Raw genomic sequence first — 17,462 nt, 5'->3', positions numbered from 1 at the left:
CATCAGGTTGCTCTGACCTGGGTAAATCCTTTGGATGTGATATCAAAACACTTGAGATAGCTTCCCATTTCATCACCTTTTGAACCCCATCCTGAGTTGCTTTCTGATCCACACATTTTTGGTTCATGATGTGTGCGTTAACACGCAATTACCACTGATCTCAATAGCAATTCATGTGTTCCTTATCTTGCCAGATCAGGCCTTGTTTTAGCTATTTCACGATCTTACATTAAGGAAGCACTAAAAGTAGTGAGTGCCTATTGAAAAACAGAAGCATAAATCCCATGGAAGTGATTTTTACACCAATTTTTTACTGCAAAACCATTGCGATGTGAGGAAAGAGTGATTATCAAAAAGAGAGGTAAAAAAAAAAAAGAGGCAAAATCTTGGGCTGTGTGATGAACCTAGATGGGGTATAGTGATGAGACCTCCTGTTTCGCTTCCAGGACCTGGCAGTGAAATGTCTTTTCTAAATCCACGTGCATGGAAATCACCCACTTCCAAGAGAAGTTCACGGGGTGCTGAGAGCTGCTCCGGGTGGCAGCAGGGTTCTCCACGGGCCATTGCCATAGGGCAGGAGCTGATGTCCACAGTTTTGGCAGAACTTGCTCTGTTTCTGGTCCATGTCTTAGAATTTCTAGGAGGTCTCCTGTCTTATTTTGGGAGCGATGTATCCAAATTTAGCAGGAACAAGTTTCCAATTTCAGTTTGAAGTTTTGAGTTTCCTGCTTCTCTCAGAGCAGAGATCCCCAGGATTTATTCAAGAAGGAGCTGCCAGAAGCGAGCAATCTTGCTGGCAATCCAGCTGTCTCTGCCTTCTTGTCTGGGGAAAATTAGTAGTCTTTAGGGAAAAGCTTTGATGGAAACCAGCATGACTTCACAGTTCTTTGAACTTCCTTAGTTTGGCTTCAGGACTGAACACCACACTTGTGTTGCTTGCTCATCATGGACAATTTTCAGATTTTGATGGTGATACAACAGTAGCTGTTGTGGCTGCTATCTAAGAGGAGTTAACTCCTCCATAGGGCACGTAACATCCCTTCTTCCATGGATCAGAGAGTGCCTATGGACCGCCCGGGCCATCCCTAGAGCATGTTACCAAAATGCCTTTCCAAAGCAGCTCTCTGAAAACTCAGTTCACGGATTTGTACAGCACAAGGCAGTGCCCATCTATTATAGTTTCCCATGAAAATTTGTGTAGGTAGAGGAAGGAGAATATCTATTTGGGAAGATACTGTCTTCCTTTGCTTCTTGAAAGAGAAGTGGATGTACTTCCACCAAACGATTTTACGCCAGATTCCGTAGCTGCAGTTTAGGGATGAATCAATTCAAGCCAGCGCCTTGGGAGCTGCAGGCGGAGAGAAGACTGTCACTTGGGAGCTGCCATGGAAGCAGGGCTGTGCTGGGACGGGCTATTTGATAAATAGTTTCCTGTGGGTCGTGGTGGTGCGGAGCGTCCGCGGGGGCTGCCTGGGCCTCCTCCGGGGAACCTGCCCGACGTCCTTACCGGGCCATTTTCTCAATCGCTCTCCAGATTTCAGTGATTAAGATCTTATCTTTGGCAACTTTCATCCTCGAATATCCGCAAACACTTTGCAAAACAGCACAGGAGATATCCATAGCTATTTACCACTTGGTAAACTGATTGCATCAGACCGGAGGAGGAAATTTATTTCCTTGTGAAATATGATCTCATAAAAATCCCTCGGACAGCAGGCATTGCAATGAACTGTGCGTGGCATTGCTACCTCCAACGGAGGCTGGAGATTTAGCTCAATTATACTGCAGTTTGCCTTTAATAAAAAGGATTTTTCACAGACGAAAGCTTAAGTGTAGGAAACTGGGGGAGCGCCACGTCATCCCCCCGGCTCGCTGCGCCGCGTGGGGAATTTGGAGGGCGAGTTCCTTATCAGGAACCAGGGGAGAGGAATTCTTTTCAGGTAAGTCAGAAGCAAAGTTGCAAAATAACCTGTGCCGTACAGATAGAGGCCTCTACTTTTCCAGAATTACTGTTTGCTTTGTTGCAAACCTTATCCAGATTGCAGATTTGAGGGATGATTTTTTTTTTAAAAATCACCTTCCCCTGCACTTTCTGAAAATGCAATTTGTGAAGTTTTACCGTCCTTGCCAGCCCCCGCCCCTTGACTGTATTTAAGTTGCCAACAAAGAGCATCGTGGTCCTGCTGACCCTAACATATTTGGCCAGTTTGCATCCAAAAGCGCCAGGCAGAAGCAGTGGGCTTTGTGCCTTTCTCAGCGTTATTGTTGGGCGAAATAGTCACTTGAAGGCTGGAGCTGGGAGCAGCGGTGCTCAGCATCCAGCCGGTTTCGGCTCTTGAGATGTGAAAGGCGACCACTTGGGGTTCATTACACGGCGCGGCGCGGCGCTGACGCTGCGGCATTGTGCGGCGCGGGAATCCCGGCCGCCTCCTGGCTCTGGTACAAGGCCTGGTTTTCTGCCTGGATGCTCAGGTCTCGCTTTCTTTCCATTGTGTTGCCCGGTGTCCAGAAATAAAGGATACTCGGCATGTAGGGAGGGGAGGGGGAGGAAGAAAGGAGTGTCGTTTGTAAAGGAAATATTTCCACTAGCTAAAGTTTAAATTGACTAAATCGGTATTTAGTCAGCCGCTTCACTTTAGGAATTGTATTTATTATCTTACAAAATATTTTAAATAATGCTAGCTCCTTCCTTCCTCAGATTTTTATGTATTTTCATCATTTGTTGTTGAAATGACTGCCTCATTCAAAAAAAGTTACTACTATTTCCTACACAAATGTGGTCAAAACCAGAAATATATTGCTTTTTAAAAATGGAAGAAAAAGTGTTGTCATAATTATTTCGAGCTTGCTAGGTTTAAAAGGGTCAGCTGTTTCTGTGAGTTTTTAAATGAGTGATGAACAATGGTTTTAATCTAGTTTGTTTTAAAGTGATACTGAGAAAGCCCTTGTTCATATGAAAAACAAGACCAAAATAGTTTCAAAAACGATTTCAGAAATTCTTTTTTCTAATGCAGAAGGAAAACACGGGCATTTTTAATCAACGTTAATTTGTCGAAGAGTATCAATACCTATTACAGTTTCCGCAGCCATACCAGAGTCACAGCCATCTTTGCTTCCAGGAGAGGTCCCAGCCCGGAGGCAGGGAGCGCGCCGTTCCCAGGGCAGGGCTGGCCCAGCAGCCGCTGGGGGAGGTACCCACATACCAGACCAGGGCCACCTGCAGAGCAAAGGCAGAAAGGCCTTACAGAAGCAACCTTTATAATATACACTGCTCATTAACAAGTCAAGTATTTTAAATTAATACTTTGCCAGCTCATTTGTTTTCATTCGGGAAGAAAATATTCTACGGCTGTATTTGCGTAAATCACTTTTTTTTGATGGGTTCCTGATGCCACAGGGCTTGTTCCAGTGGAAAAGAATCCCCCTTGGGTCCAGTGATCTCTGGTCAGGTCTCTGCTGTTTTGTTTTGTTTTGTTTTTTTTTAGTTCAAAAACCAGAGTCTATCCATCATAATAAGACTTTGTTCTGAGGCTGAGGGTACACGCTGTGGACACATCAGCAGCCGCAACTGAGATAATAGCTGAGCAGGTGGTAATTATTGTGATTAACCGCTGTTGCTTACCTTCAAATTTCAGGCGGGTGCTCTGTTTTAGCACAGCCCTTTATTGCAGTGCCTTCCCCGGGCTTTCAGCGGGAGCCCGTCTGCCTGTTCTGGGGGTCTTTGCAGTTTGTAAACTCTTTCTATGCACCGGATGCTATTAGTTGCATATTTACACAGCACCTAGTATCACCTGCTTGAAGGCCTGTCATATATCTGCTAAATAATACCAGCCACAACAGTTGTAATCTGGTATGTTCTAAGCTGTATCTGCAGTTACATTTTTCAGCGGTTCAGTCACTTGTTGCACAGACAGAAAGAAAATTAACCACAAGCACTGATCTTTCTCTCTATTGACCTCAGGGCTTCCCGCTTCGCTCCTCCCTGCTTCTAAATCACTGTTTATTGCTATTTTTACAAGAGAAGATTAATGGACTTAAATGGGCACAGGTAATTCTGCATTGTTCGAAGTCTCTTCAAATAGCACCTGCTGTAAATTCTTCAGTGCTCGTTATCTCTGCAACACATCTCGGTCTCTAAACAGTTTGTTCAGTGGAGGAGGGGTGTGAAGGGTCACAGTGCCCTGGGAGCTTTTCAAAAGCAGTTCTTAGGCTTTCTGGATGCTGTGCCCCTGGTTGGGAGGGTTTTGCTCTCGCAGGTTCTCAGCCGGACTGGAGGCTGTGCACCTCGCCGAGCCAGCGTGGCTCTCAGGGAGAACTTACATTGCTGCTCCAGGGTTCACGCGGCTGTGGGAGAAGTGCCTATACTAATGGTTTTAGACATTAACTTTTCCTTTTGTAATTTCCTCTCGTTCCGTACGTTCAGCTCTCAGCTGAGCTTTGTTCCAATAGCCTGGGGGGGATGTGACTTCACCGAGATATAAAACACACAGGCACAAAAAGAAAATGCTTGAAAAATCGCAATGACATGGTTGTGTTGGTAGCTTGTGATTTTCTGAAATGAAATGTGCCTAGACAATGAAAATTGAGCCAAGATACTATATTTTCCAAGCAACCTTTTTAGCCTTCAAAGAGGCTCCTTGGAAAAGCTGCACGCCAGTAAGCTACCTTCCTGATGCAATCATTCTTTGCAGTCCTAAGAGGAAAAATGCACAATATAATGGCTAACATTGCATTAAGTAGACGGGCTCGCATTGCAGTCGGTCGAGATGGACGGACGGCAAGAAACAGCAAGTGGAAAAGCCAAACGGCAGAAGGTAGAGCACCGCACGGCGGTGTGGGTGCGGGGAAAGGGCTGCCTCTCCAGCGTGGCACATGCCGAGGGGTCCGGCCGGGGAACCCTGCCCCACGCAGGCACTAATGCCTCTGTAAATCAGCCGGGTATTCAGGGATGCAAATTAGCTGTGCCAGTGCAGAAAATACAGGACTTCTGTGTCTAACTAGTTGCAGGTGGAAAACCACGGGCAACGTTTCAAGAAGTGGCTTTGAAAGTTGGCCCGTTGCGACCATAAACAAGAAACTAAAGAGCTTTACAGTATGTACTTACAGCTTTTAATTTTCTCTCCCTGTTCACAGATATCCGAGTATCTCGCACACTCGCGGACAAGTATTTTGATTGTTCAGCCCTGGTTTTACATTTAATAGCCCTGCTACCTTCTCCCCACAGCGATCACATTCTGCTCCCACATGTGGAACAGTTTACGTTTCTCTTTTGCATAGAGGTGGAAGGCAGTCGGGCTCAGTTTTCACGGTGAGCGGAATGGGCTCGCAGGGTTTGTCCGAAGCCGGTCAGGAGCCCAGTCTCACCACCCCATCAGTGTTGCACGACAGGGGAGGCATCGCAGAGAAAGGGCTGGGATCCAGTAGCACTGCCTGAAAACAAGATTTCTGCCTCTTGCGCAGCTATTCTCTAGCCTGGTGGCACCGAAGAGTCATTAACAAGCGGTGCAATTTTACAGCGACTTGTATTTACACGTAAGGACAAGGACTCATTATCGTTGTCATCTACACATTGTTGTTTTACAGAACAGCTGCAGTAGAGCAAGTGCACTTCGGTCAATAGTTTCATTTATAATAAAGTAATAAATTAGGAATATTTTTCCCTTGACAATAAGTTTTATGCCAAGATTTTATGTAGCTTAAAGCAAGTTGTCAATTAGGCTACTTAAATTAATTTTTGGCAGCAGTTAATTGGAGCCTAGAGTCTTTTGTCTTTAAACAGCTAATCCTAAACAAGAAAATACAATGATTAAATGTTTCTTAAACAATATTATTTGCAGAATTTAAAATATAGCATTTAATTAAGATTTGGACTTGTTAATCTTTTTTTAATTTTTTTAGAGAGATTAATTTAACTTTCTTCAAATAAAATTGCTACCATGGCTCTGATTAAACTGGCTTACCGCAGGGCTATGGTCTGACACCTTCCAACACTCCTACAGCTCCTATACCCAAAGGCAAATTGGTTTGGATTACTTTCTAAAGAGACATATTTTGTCCTTTCAGAGAAGCAGGACATTCCCACTTGGAGCTCCAGAAGTCTAAGAGTTGTGTTCACAGGATAAAAATGCTGTATTATTACACTCAGGTACTGGTAAATATGCTAAAGAAATAAAAGACTTCAGTAAGGCTTCCCAGCATGGCCGGCTTCTGGGCAGGGAACCAAGACTTCTTAAAACCAGAAATCACGGAGGTTTACTTCAAAAAGGCCGGTAACCAAAAATTCATTCCAAAGTTATGATTAGACTAATGTGCTTCATATCGATGAAAGAAGAACAGCTAGAGAGAGATCTCCCAGTCTTGATTTAAAACTTTTCCAATTCTGGAAATCTGCTGTATTCCTGGTTAAATGTACCATACGCTATCATGATTTGCAGAGAAATGAGTCCTGATATGGTAATATTCCTGACTGAATCTCTTATTTATATCCACCATCAGTTATGGAAAGGAGAGTGAATTAAGGCACAGTTCTTTGGTACGTTACACAGGAGTTAGTTAAGATTAGATAATTATAAAGCTTCCTGCTATGAAATCCTGGAAGCTAATTTGTAATTAATGAATTAAACAGCAAAAAAAGATGATGCATTTTAAATTATAAGTGTATCTATCTAGTCACCTTCTTTCTCATAATTCTGGTCTTCAATGCCTCCTTCTTTACATGAGGCAGAATTCATATATTTAAGAACTGGAGCAAGAGCCTGTTAGTTTAAGTAAGTACCCTGCACATACCTAATCATCACAGAAAAGCGGCCTCTTGTAAAGAACGAGGCGCAGACATGTAGAGAGAGCGTCCCCAGCTTCAGGGCAATGGGAGACCTCGCACCATAGTTCCTTTTCTCTGCTCGAGCAGGAGCGTTTGGGCCTCCAGGCACAAAATGCACTGTTTGAACTAAAACTTTCCACCCGGCTCTCTCATTACCACTGCCACCATCCATGTGAAGGGAAAGCCTGTTGCTCCTGTTTTGTGATGGAAAGCCCGTTGCTACAGAACTCATGGACAAGGACAGCAGGTGAAAGCAGCTAGGAGTAATCCAAGCTGAACTCCTTTGGTTTGAAACCAAGGAATTGCTCTTAGGGAACCATCTTAGTGACTTCTTTCGCAAGAGATCTGCATTACTGCTGGTCCCATGTATCCAGAATGTCCCTCCTCATTTATGGGGTTTTCAGACAAAGAAATGTTGGGTTCCTTAATTAATGTCTTCATGTGTGTGAGCCTTTGAGCTTTGCATTCTCGACCACTTCTTTGCAGCCAAATAGCTAGAAAACTCTTCCCTTCACTTTAAAATAAAACGAAATTCAAATGCATTTACAGGACTCTAGCAACTGGGTCTTCAAGAAAACCATCAAAATTCATGAGTCATCCTAAAACCACAAAGCTAAGAATGCTGCTCAAGGCCATATGTCTCAAAAAGAAAGAGCATCGCTTTTTAACTGGAAGCACCGAGCCTGCTTTGAAAATTAATAGGAGAGCTTCTCTGTTATGGTGGTGTTTTCTTGTGTCTCAATATCATCCAGCACAGCAGCACTGAATCACTCTACAAAAAAAAATGAAGGTGAGAATGACCGAAATCAAATGTGAAATGAACGGGACTGTTTTCCTTGTCCAAACTGATTGAAATGCAGAACAGGCTTTTCAGTTATTTAAAAACAATTTCACTTCACTTGTGAAAAACTGGTTTTTGGTTTGAGACAAAATGATTTAACTTTTAATGAAAACCCACACATTGGAAAGATGGTCATCAAATATAGACTCAAAATATAGTATCAAGATCAAATGCTTACTTATGGGCAACTGCTGAAAAAACCTTGAACTATATAAATTAAAAACAGATGCTTTAAATTAAAACACATAAATTACCAATGCTGATATTACTATAAATTTCAGTGATGAAAATACATCACTCAGGACTTTAAGGGAGATTCTAAAGGTTACGTATAAGAGTATTTTGCATTATTAAACAAAGTGTCACCTGAAGAAGTTCCCTGGAAAAATGTAGGAGGTAAAGTATCTCAGGTTATCGTGACATGATTCAACTACTTTTACTTTTTTTATTGTGAGTCGATGTTGTATATCTTAGGCGTTTCTTAGTTTAGTTTCTGATGTGTATTCAGAATCTGAACATAGAGAGCCCCGCGTAGCTCATTCTATTTCCAGCTGGACATATACTTTCTCCCTATCCCCTATACAGAGAACACAGCTGGAACCAGTAACATCTCTGCAAATGAACTGAACTTTTAAGTTCAACCATTGTATCATGCTTCAGGCTGCTCGGTGTCTTTCAAATCCTAGTGTAATTTGGTGTTATTTCCACTATATAATGGTCAGATCTTGTATATATGTATGGAAGGCTTCCATGTCCTCAGGACAGCGCACTAGTTAAAAATATCATTTATCTGGAGTAAACAGTAAAAACAAAAGCTATATTTATAGCTCATTATTTTAGAAGGGTGACATTAACATCCAGCTGGAGCATTAGAATTTTGCATTAAGCAGTTTTGGTTTTGAACAGTTTGAAACTGCTCAACAGTGTTGAAAACCATATATCAGTATAATAAACAGATGTTATAAATATATAAAATATGTGTATACATGTATAGCTGAACTATGTGAATGCACAAATATATATATATTCCCACACATACATGCACGTGAATATAGACATTTTCTTAACTACACACATATGAAGTACATTTTATTAAGAGAATCCAAATTTTCATATATTTATTCTAGCTGTTTATATGAAAGCTTCTTTGGTTTCTTTTAAAACCATTTTCAGACTTTTCTATTATGGCCACCCAATATTTATATTTAATATTCTATATCTAGTAAACTGTTTCTCATCTAGGACTTTACTAGATACAGATGAAGCATTGCTTAAAGAGAAGAAAAATCAACTCATAAAAAATGCACCTTGTAAATACCATAAAGTATTTGTTCATGAGTTTCTTTGAATTCTCTGTTTGTATTATTATTTTTAACGATGATACAATCAGTGGGAATGCAGTATCAACAACTGGCGTAACCAGAGGTGGAAGAGGGAAAAATGACGGAGATTCCCTGATATCTTTCCATGCTGCAATATTTGAAGAACATTTGAGGTACTCACAGTCCTTGATTTATAAACTGACTGCACAATCTTTTTCTGATCCCCCCCTCCCACACACACACACTAATTTCTCTTTCTGTATGAAGGAAGATATTTTTTACTGTAAATGGACATTAGCTTCTTGATGACTGAACTGCCTGAAGATAATTTGTTGGTTTTGGACATCCAGCTACCATTAATTTATCATGGGATTGGGCATCAAACCCTTCAGGTATCTTTGGAAGTATTGAAAAATCGTGTTACAGAAACAGGAATTTATACTGAGGGGTTTTTTTTTGTTCATTTAAAATACTACTTGTAAACAGCAAAATTAGTTTATTCAGCAGTGAAAATAATTCATTCACTGTCTGCCTCAGTCAGTTATGCTCTCTGTCTCTAAAGGCAGAACTAAAGGGGCCTAGCATGGTTTGCAAAGCCCAGATGATCGCCCATGATGCTTTTCTTTATATATAAAGGGGAGCTTAAAAAATAGCTTCCTATGTCAGGAAGCTCTACCAGATTATCTTCAATAACCCGATGATAGGATTTCACCAACCTGCCATATATTATGCCCCATGACTTCTTCTGTAATTAAATCATAGCTTTCAGAAAACAACCAAGCTAGAAAGCCCCCAATTTTCCTCATAGTTTTTGCCCATGGATAATCACAAGCACTGTTAAAAACATACACCTTACTTGTAACTGAAGTTCACCCAGCTGTAACATCTTTCTCGTCATTACATGCTTTTTCAAACCATGTAGAAAAATGCTCGAGCTACAATTTCGAGCATTGCTTCCACCCTGCCTGCACTTCACCCTCCTGGTGACCACCATCCTCCGCCATTTCAGTAGAACAACCTTTTAAAAATAAGACCATGTATTTTCCTAATCCATGTTTTGTCATTCTTCCTTTCAAGCTTATGCAGCAATTTGAAGCTGCGCTAACCTTCCAATGACCTTGAAAAGGTAAGGGAAAACCCTATGTTAACAATTCTTCTCTCTCCTTATTTGGGTAAACTAGAAGCCATGAGAGCCTTTTATTGACTTTCACTATAGTTTTCACCCTTGGCAGTACAACTGAACCTGCCCTGACCTCTTTTGACCAAGCGCCTTTGTCCAACAAACTGTTCAAAGCATCTTGCAGCCAGATGTGAGCCCCCACACCCTGAGTGTATATGCTCGACTGTACAGATCTCCTGCTACCTCCCTTGACTGCTTGTAACGCCAGCAATTGCCTTCAGCTTGCTGCCAGCTGGCCTGATTCTGAGATAAGACCCACTGGCCGGGTTAAGAAAATGACACCTGATCATGGGGCTGGTCTTGTTCCCATGAGCTGCACTCTCTCTGAAGGCTCAGTTGTGTCTTGAAAAACCGCTCCATGCTGAAGGAAATAAAAGCAGCACCTTCCACAGGCCATGGGAGGAACGCACGCAGTCCCTCTCTCCTCCCCTTCTAGCAGGGCTTGCTCTGCACGTTCCTCAAAGGAGCAGAAGACTGAATTAGCGACCACCCCAGCTACAAAGGGGAGCACTGAGGATGGGAAGAGACTCCTGAAAGTATGGACCTGTGTAATGCAATCTGTCCACCTGCTTATCACTGAATAAAATAATTTTCTCCTTTCTACATGGACAATCATCTCTCAGCCTGCCTGGCAACAGCTCATGAAGATCTCACCCATCATCCCATATTTCTCTATCTCAAAGACTGTCCATACAAACCGCTAGTATCTTGTGATTTATGTAGCACCGATGTGCCTAGAGCTTGGCTACCTGGTTAGGCAGCTAATTTTGATCTCATGGCTGTCACGACGCAGACAAACTCAGATGAACAGAGTCAAACAGAAACAACAGTCCCTCAGCCATAACACTGGCACAGAGCTTACACTGACTTCTGTAGGCTTTGGATTAGATATTATAGTCTTCAGGATTGTTACCAGCTCTTATCATACCTAAACTTCTTTGAATCACACTCTTCTTCTTGTGTTCATTGTATTAATTTGCCCTAGATTTCTATGAGCAAGTACAGTTGGTTTTCTTTCCAGCCATTTTGACCACTTTCCAGTCTTTTGCACTCTTACGGACGTATTCAGATTCTGAGCTCTAACAAAGTACTTCTTTCAGTCCTATTTTGACCCTATTTCAATCTTATTTTGACTCATTTCTCAATACACTTAGACATCCCTGTGTCTGTCAGCAACAAATATTTGTTTATCAGCTTTTTCCCTGACTCACACAGTGTTGAAAACCTCAACTCTACTCATTGCAAACAGCACTTCTGACTTCTTACTTACTCTAAGGTTCTCCTTATACTTAGCTGCCATCTCTGACTATATCCAACATCTGGAAAGCAGATCTATCCCTGAAGTCAATCTGACTCACATTATCTGGAAATAGCCTGGTTCCATTATAACAAGACCTTCACTGCCCCATTGCCTTCATGGCTGAAAGACATCTCAGCCAATGGGGGCATGGATTAATGTCCTGAAGGGAAAATGTGCAGACCTTCTAACGAGCTTTTTCTTCTCTGTATGAAAGAACCATCAGCAACTGAAGCTTCCTTGTAATTCTTCAATTAGGCATTCAAAATTAATTTCTATTCCCTCCCAAAAATGAGACTCATGCAATAATGAACCCACTCTAAAAATGCTTGTTCAGTAACAAATCCACTAAAAGAGAAAGGGTTGCAACCAGGTTTGATCTACAAGCCAACCAAACTCCTGCCAGTAAATACTGACATATTCTCACCTGGCAAAAATAAAAGTGGGTATTTTTAAGTTTAAATATTCACATACCTATGAGATTTTCAGCCAGCTCTACAGGATGCAATATTGCTGATAGTCCTTGAAAAAAAACAACCAAAATATGAAACCTTCTTTCTCACCCCTTCGACCCCCGTCAACACTGTTCATTTGGATCAGGTGTTTTTGAAGTTTGCACATGGCAGTCTCATTTGCATTTAATGTCCTTCAGATTACTTCCTTTTTGTTGTGCTAAACACCTCTCTCAGTTGAGTCTAATTTGATGAGGTCATGCTGTGACTCCTGACCCTTTGGGTTCTAAATGAAACCATCTGACAAAAAAAGTAAGTAGAGTGAGTCTTTTGCCTGTTCGTGGACATTTGATATTTGCAGATATGCAGCAAGTTTTACAGAAAGCTCTTGCCAGGCTAACACTTGATTGGAGAGGTGGAAATAAGTGAATTCCTAGAGAGAATAAAATATTCCAAAAATAAATAGGTCATGGTAATCCAGTCCCCACAACTCCACTCGCTAAACTAAAAATAAATTAGAAGTAAATATGGTCCATTATCTAAGTCAAGGGAATCCTAAATTCCAGCAAAGCTTTTCTGCCCCCAAAATGACTTAATATCTTGGTGTTTTCTTCAAATGTTTGCGAATGGAAACACCTGCATGGCTTGGCACAGAGACCCTGGGATTGTTTGGTGGCTCGGAGGTAGCCCATGGCGCCCTCAGGAACCCTCCACCTGCTTTGGGCTGATTTAATAATTTAATAAATGCTGCCACTCTGCCGCAGCATTTATTGAAAGGCTGAAGAGGTGTGTGTTTATTTCCAGTTGTCTGCAGCCTGTGTTATGGAGGAGGTCAGCCTGGATGATCTTGCAGTCCTCATCTGGCCTTAAAAGTCTGTTACTATGGCTTTGAAATGCTCTCAAGCACTGATCACTTCATTCCAGGCTAATTTTATGTAGAGGGAGTCACTGGAACATTAACACATATGGTCAAATAAAAAGCCAAAATGCTATTCCAGACTTTTCTGGCCCCAAAATAGATCTGAGTTTTACTAGAATATTATGATATAAAACTGGAAAAGGAAATAAGTAAGCTCAGAAATTTCTTCAGAGTATTTTTTCAGTGTTCCTCTGCTCATCACCCATAACTTTGAGAGGCTGGAAGCAGGACCATGCTTAACTAACATTTGGGTTTTAGCCAAAATACACTGAAACTGTCAGAAAGACCTCATCAGTGAACATTAGAGGAGGCCATATATCTCTTTTTATTTGTAACTCTTCCTGTGCCAACCCTCCCCACTTCCACATACAGACGTAATTTTCCCTATGAACTCTATGGCTAATTGTACAGCTGCCTGTGGTATGCATGCCCTCCATAGCAAGACTATTTCAGTATTATCTGACTGTAGTAAATCATCTTGAGATATACTGTAATTAAGTAGGAATATGCAAAGCATCAGACAGATTATCTTTGAAATGCATCAAAGTACATTATATTATAAAAAAATTAGGAAAATCTGTAGGTCATATATTCACTAAACTCCTCTACCTTATATGAAAATGAGTAATTTTCTGTCATACCCTGGGGGTGAGGAGGCTGTCAGATGAAGAAATAAAAGACACTGCTAGTTAAGAAGAGCAGACCATGCCAAATCACTAATTAAAATTTAGATTTTTTGTGTAAAGAGCAGGTGCATACGCTAAAAGCTATTCCAGAACTGGACTAACTTTTACCTCACTTTTTTTTCTAAAATGCTATTTTACAGACATGAGTAAGGGCCTAGAAGATTGAATGTATTATTGAACCAAAGTTTTACATGTACACACATAAAAATGGAGCAATCAGAATTGCATCTTCATTTTCAAAGAGCATATTTTCAATTAATATAGCAGCTTCTGAAAGAACGGGTTAAAAAAATCAATTTAAAAATAACCAAATTATGTTCATAATATCCAGGACGGAGTTACAGATATATAAATGTATTTAGTTACATTTTAACACAGCCTTGATTCTTGCAGTTTCAAGACCCCATGTCTTTTCAGTTGTCCCCTAAATTAACTGTGCACTTAATAAGGGGTCAGAAGGAATTTATTATCATTGCTGTGTTCACTATGCTAGTTCTATGAAACTTTACCTACCTGAATCTGAGCTATGTTTTTCATTTATATATTAATAGTATAGACCAGTAGTCAAAATGGTTCTTTAGAAGTAAAGCTGTTGCGAATGGAAAGGAGCGGTGGTAGGAATTACAGCCAAGCAGCCATAGCAGTCCTAGTAATTACACCCTCATCAGCACTTACAGAAATGTGAACTATTTTGACACATCCATTTCTATTCACATATCCCCAAATCCTCAAAATTATTTGGAAGAGCTTTACTCCCACTGTCTTCAACAGGAATCACAGGACAAATCACAGGAGGAACTGTACGACGCTCTGTGTGAGAGATACACTGAAAACCCCAAACTCCACAGAAATACAAGAGAATCCCAAGGACTCACCAGCTACAACACCCATCCCTTGGGTGTCCGCAACTGCACAGCCAAAAGTGAGGAACTGAGGTTTGAGTAGCAGCTCAATCCTGGGGACATCTTGGAAAGGGGAGATTCAAATAGTGAAAAAATTACATCCATACATATGTCCAGGGGACAACATTTTAATGTCAGTGTTTCAACTTGGAAATGTAGGAATCTAAACTTGCATCTGAGCGCATTCTGGAATTACATGTAAAATGCATATTCATAAGGATTACAGCAAATTTGGGCCTAAAGAAAGAGTGGGATTTTCCTTGTGTTTTGTACACTGCAAGAGAGGTGGGCCAGAAACACATGCATGCCTGCTAGCAAGTGAAAGCCTGCTGATACCTAAACCATTGGGGGCTTTTTCCAAAAATGATTTATCCTTATATTACTTGGAGATTACTCATGTAATCCTGTTTGTAAAGCTGAAAGAAACTGTAACGTGCTTCCTACAAATATTCATCTGAATCCTTAAATTATTTTTTTTACTATGTTCACATGCCTTTGGTGTTTACTTTTCCAAGGAATTCCTGCAAATGCATTGACAGGCTCTGAAAGAACACTTTTTCAGCAAACATGCTGGAATACTATTCTTTGTCTGAGTTTTTATAATTATTATTCATATTACAGAAGTCTTCAGAGATGCCCATTATGCTACGAGCCCCATCATGGCAGATCAAATTATAATGACAAGAACTGTACCAGAAACCTGATCCTGTGTATAAGACTCTCAATTACATGCATGGCTCTTCCCCGTGGAGGCAGAAATCAGCTGCTTCTGTAACACTCCCAGTTCTGGGTTGACAGAGACGTAAGACAACAAAGATTATAAATGAAAGAACAACATGAACATTAATATTCCTTTAGCTTTTAAAGTTTAAATCACGAATTTAACTATGAAGTAATGTCAGCTAAAATGGTCTCAATAGGTCTTCTGTGAGGATCCCCTTGAATTGAAATATTCAGGTTTTCATGGCGACAGTGGATATGGGAACCTTTGTTGCCAGTGTGTCATGCCGCCATGCAAAAAAACCCCAAAACCCACAGGGAGTGGAGAGCCGAGGAATTTAATGAAACCTGTACAAATCAAGGCATGCATTAGGTGGACAAGACCTGGCATCATTTTGTTAAAGTCAGGCTCTACACAGTTAATAAACTGGGGGAAACTCTAACACAGAACCCCACAAAGGCACTCCTCGCTGTACCGCCTGTCGTGGAAGAGGGCTGCCTGGCAAAGCAAATAAAAGTGTGTCACATGACATGTATTTTCCTCATAAAAAATTTCAAATAAAGATAAAATTTCAAACAGCAAAGTTGAAGTCCTGAGCAGAATGTATTTGGAAGCCATATCCATTTCAAAAATCCACCTCAAAATTCAATATAGTAGGCAGCTAGGAATAATAAAATAAGACCATATGGGCTTGGATCAACCTATTAAAAGTATGCTATGCTGAAGGGCCGAGGCCAGTTATTCAGCTATTATCTGCCTTTAGTGACCTTGAGATGTGATCATTTGATTGCACCAAAGTCAAATTTTCCAGGCTCGCTTCTTCACGTCTGTGAAGTTGCAATCTTTGAGTATCCCAACGTACACTAATTTCCTCCAGGATATCAACCCACAAACAGCGTTGGTGCGCTGTCCCACAACGGCAGAGACTGGGGCAAACAAATTTTGACACTGAATCTCCAGCACAAGTGAGGCAGAGGGTATGCTGAGGAAGGGTGAAGCTTTACTTGTTCATATTGCAAGTCTGGTTTAAGCTGCTCATTTTTATCAGCGTAGCTGAACTTTTTATTGACTTCTGACAGCATTTTAGAAGTGATTTCACTTCTCAGGGGATTACTGGAAATATGTTCTTTGTCTGAAGCCCTCTTAGAAAGCCACCCTCCTCTCCAAGAAATTACTGCACTTGGAATAACGTCTTGTTTAGGTCACGACTGAAGAACACCAACAGCCCAGTCTGCATCCCTATGGACTGTGTGTCAGGATTACTGACAATCTGGAAAACAACTGTTTGATAAAAAACGAGCCTAAAGACCCTGTTCGACTTGTGCAGAGTGACTGTCTCACCTGGCAGAGCAGCAGCCCCTTACCACGGAGGGCTCCCTACTCCACCTACCACCCTCGCTCTGCCGCAGGGTGACAGCAGGGACAACTGCCCCTGCCCCGCTCTTGGTGTGCCTTTCCTCACCCTGTCCCCAGCGATGTGCCAGAAAATGGGGATGAGCCCTGCCCTCCCTGTGGACACCGGTCCTGCGCTGCGATGCTGTGGACAGCTCTGGGGGCCCATGGAGATGGGTGAAGGTTCTACTGCATCCCTCCCCTCCATGTCTGTGTGGGCCCAGCAGTGTGGCGGGTGGGCAGAGAGGTTGTCCTGCCCCACGGCTCTCCGTGGAGGCCCCACAGCTCCACCTGAGGGCCACAGCGGGACCTTGTGTTCAGAATTCATCTTCCTTGTTGGTCTGAAACAGCCCTATTTTGTCAACCCTCAGGACATGCTGCAATGCACATTTGTTTTCCCAAACTGAGAAAAACTGGGAGAACTCTGGCAGGAGATCACAAAGACTGGAAATTTCTTTTCATCTGCTAGGTTATGATTTATGTTAATGATTGGGCAAAGGAAGGAGGGGGACTTGAGAGCAGGCTGTCTGTATGGCAAGGAAATCTCTCCAGACAGTGGGAAGGAGCACTCAGCACAAGGCGCAGGCACCAGTGCCTGCCTTGAAAATAAATAAGCCATGAGAAAAGGCAGGTGGGTGCATGGCAGATCCATTGGACAAAATCCTCTCTCTGCAGAGAGCGCAGGAGGAGCAATCGTTGCTATTCCTTGTAAATTGAATCCGGAGACGTGCCGAAGTCTGCTGAGGGAAATCCAGTCCCTGCAGAGATCCCCTGTGCAAAATATGTTTCTTTGAGTTTTGCTCAGGAGACCAGGATTTGGCTGCAAGACCGGCAAAAGTAAAAGTTCACATGCAGTGATAATTACGTATGATGGGAAAGCTCTTATTTTCCTCTGCCTCAGAGTGAATTTCTTTCTGAAAATGCTTCTTA

Source organism: Platalea leucorodia (assembly GCF_965183815.1).
Source record: "Platalea leucorodia genome assembly, chromosome: 4".
NCBI lineage: Eukaryota > Metazoa > Chordata > Aves > Pelecaniformes > Threskiornithidae > Platalea > Platalea leucorodia.
The sequence above is the reverse complement of the archived record's forward strand: the minus strand, read 5'-3'. Positions refer to the sequence as shown.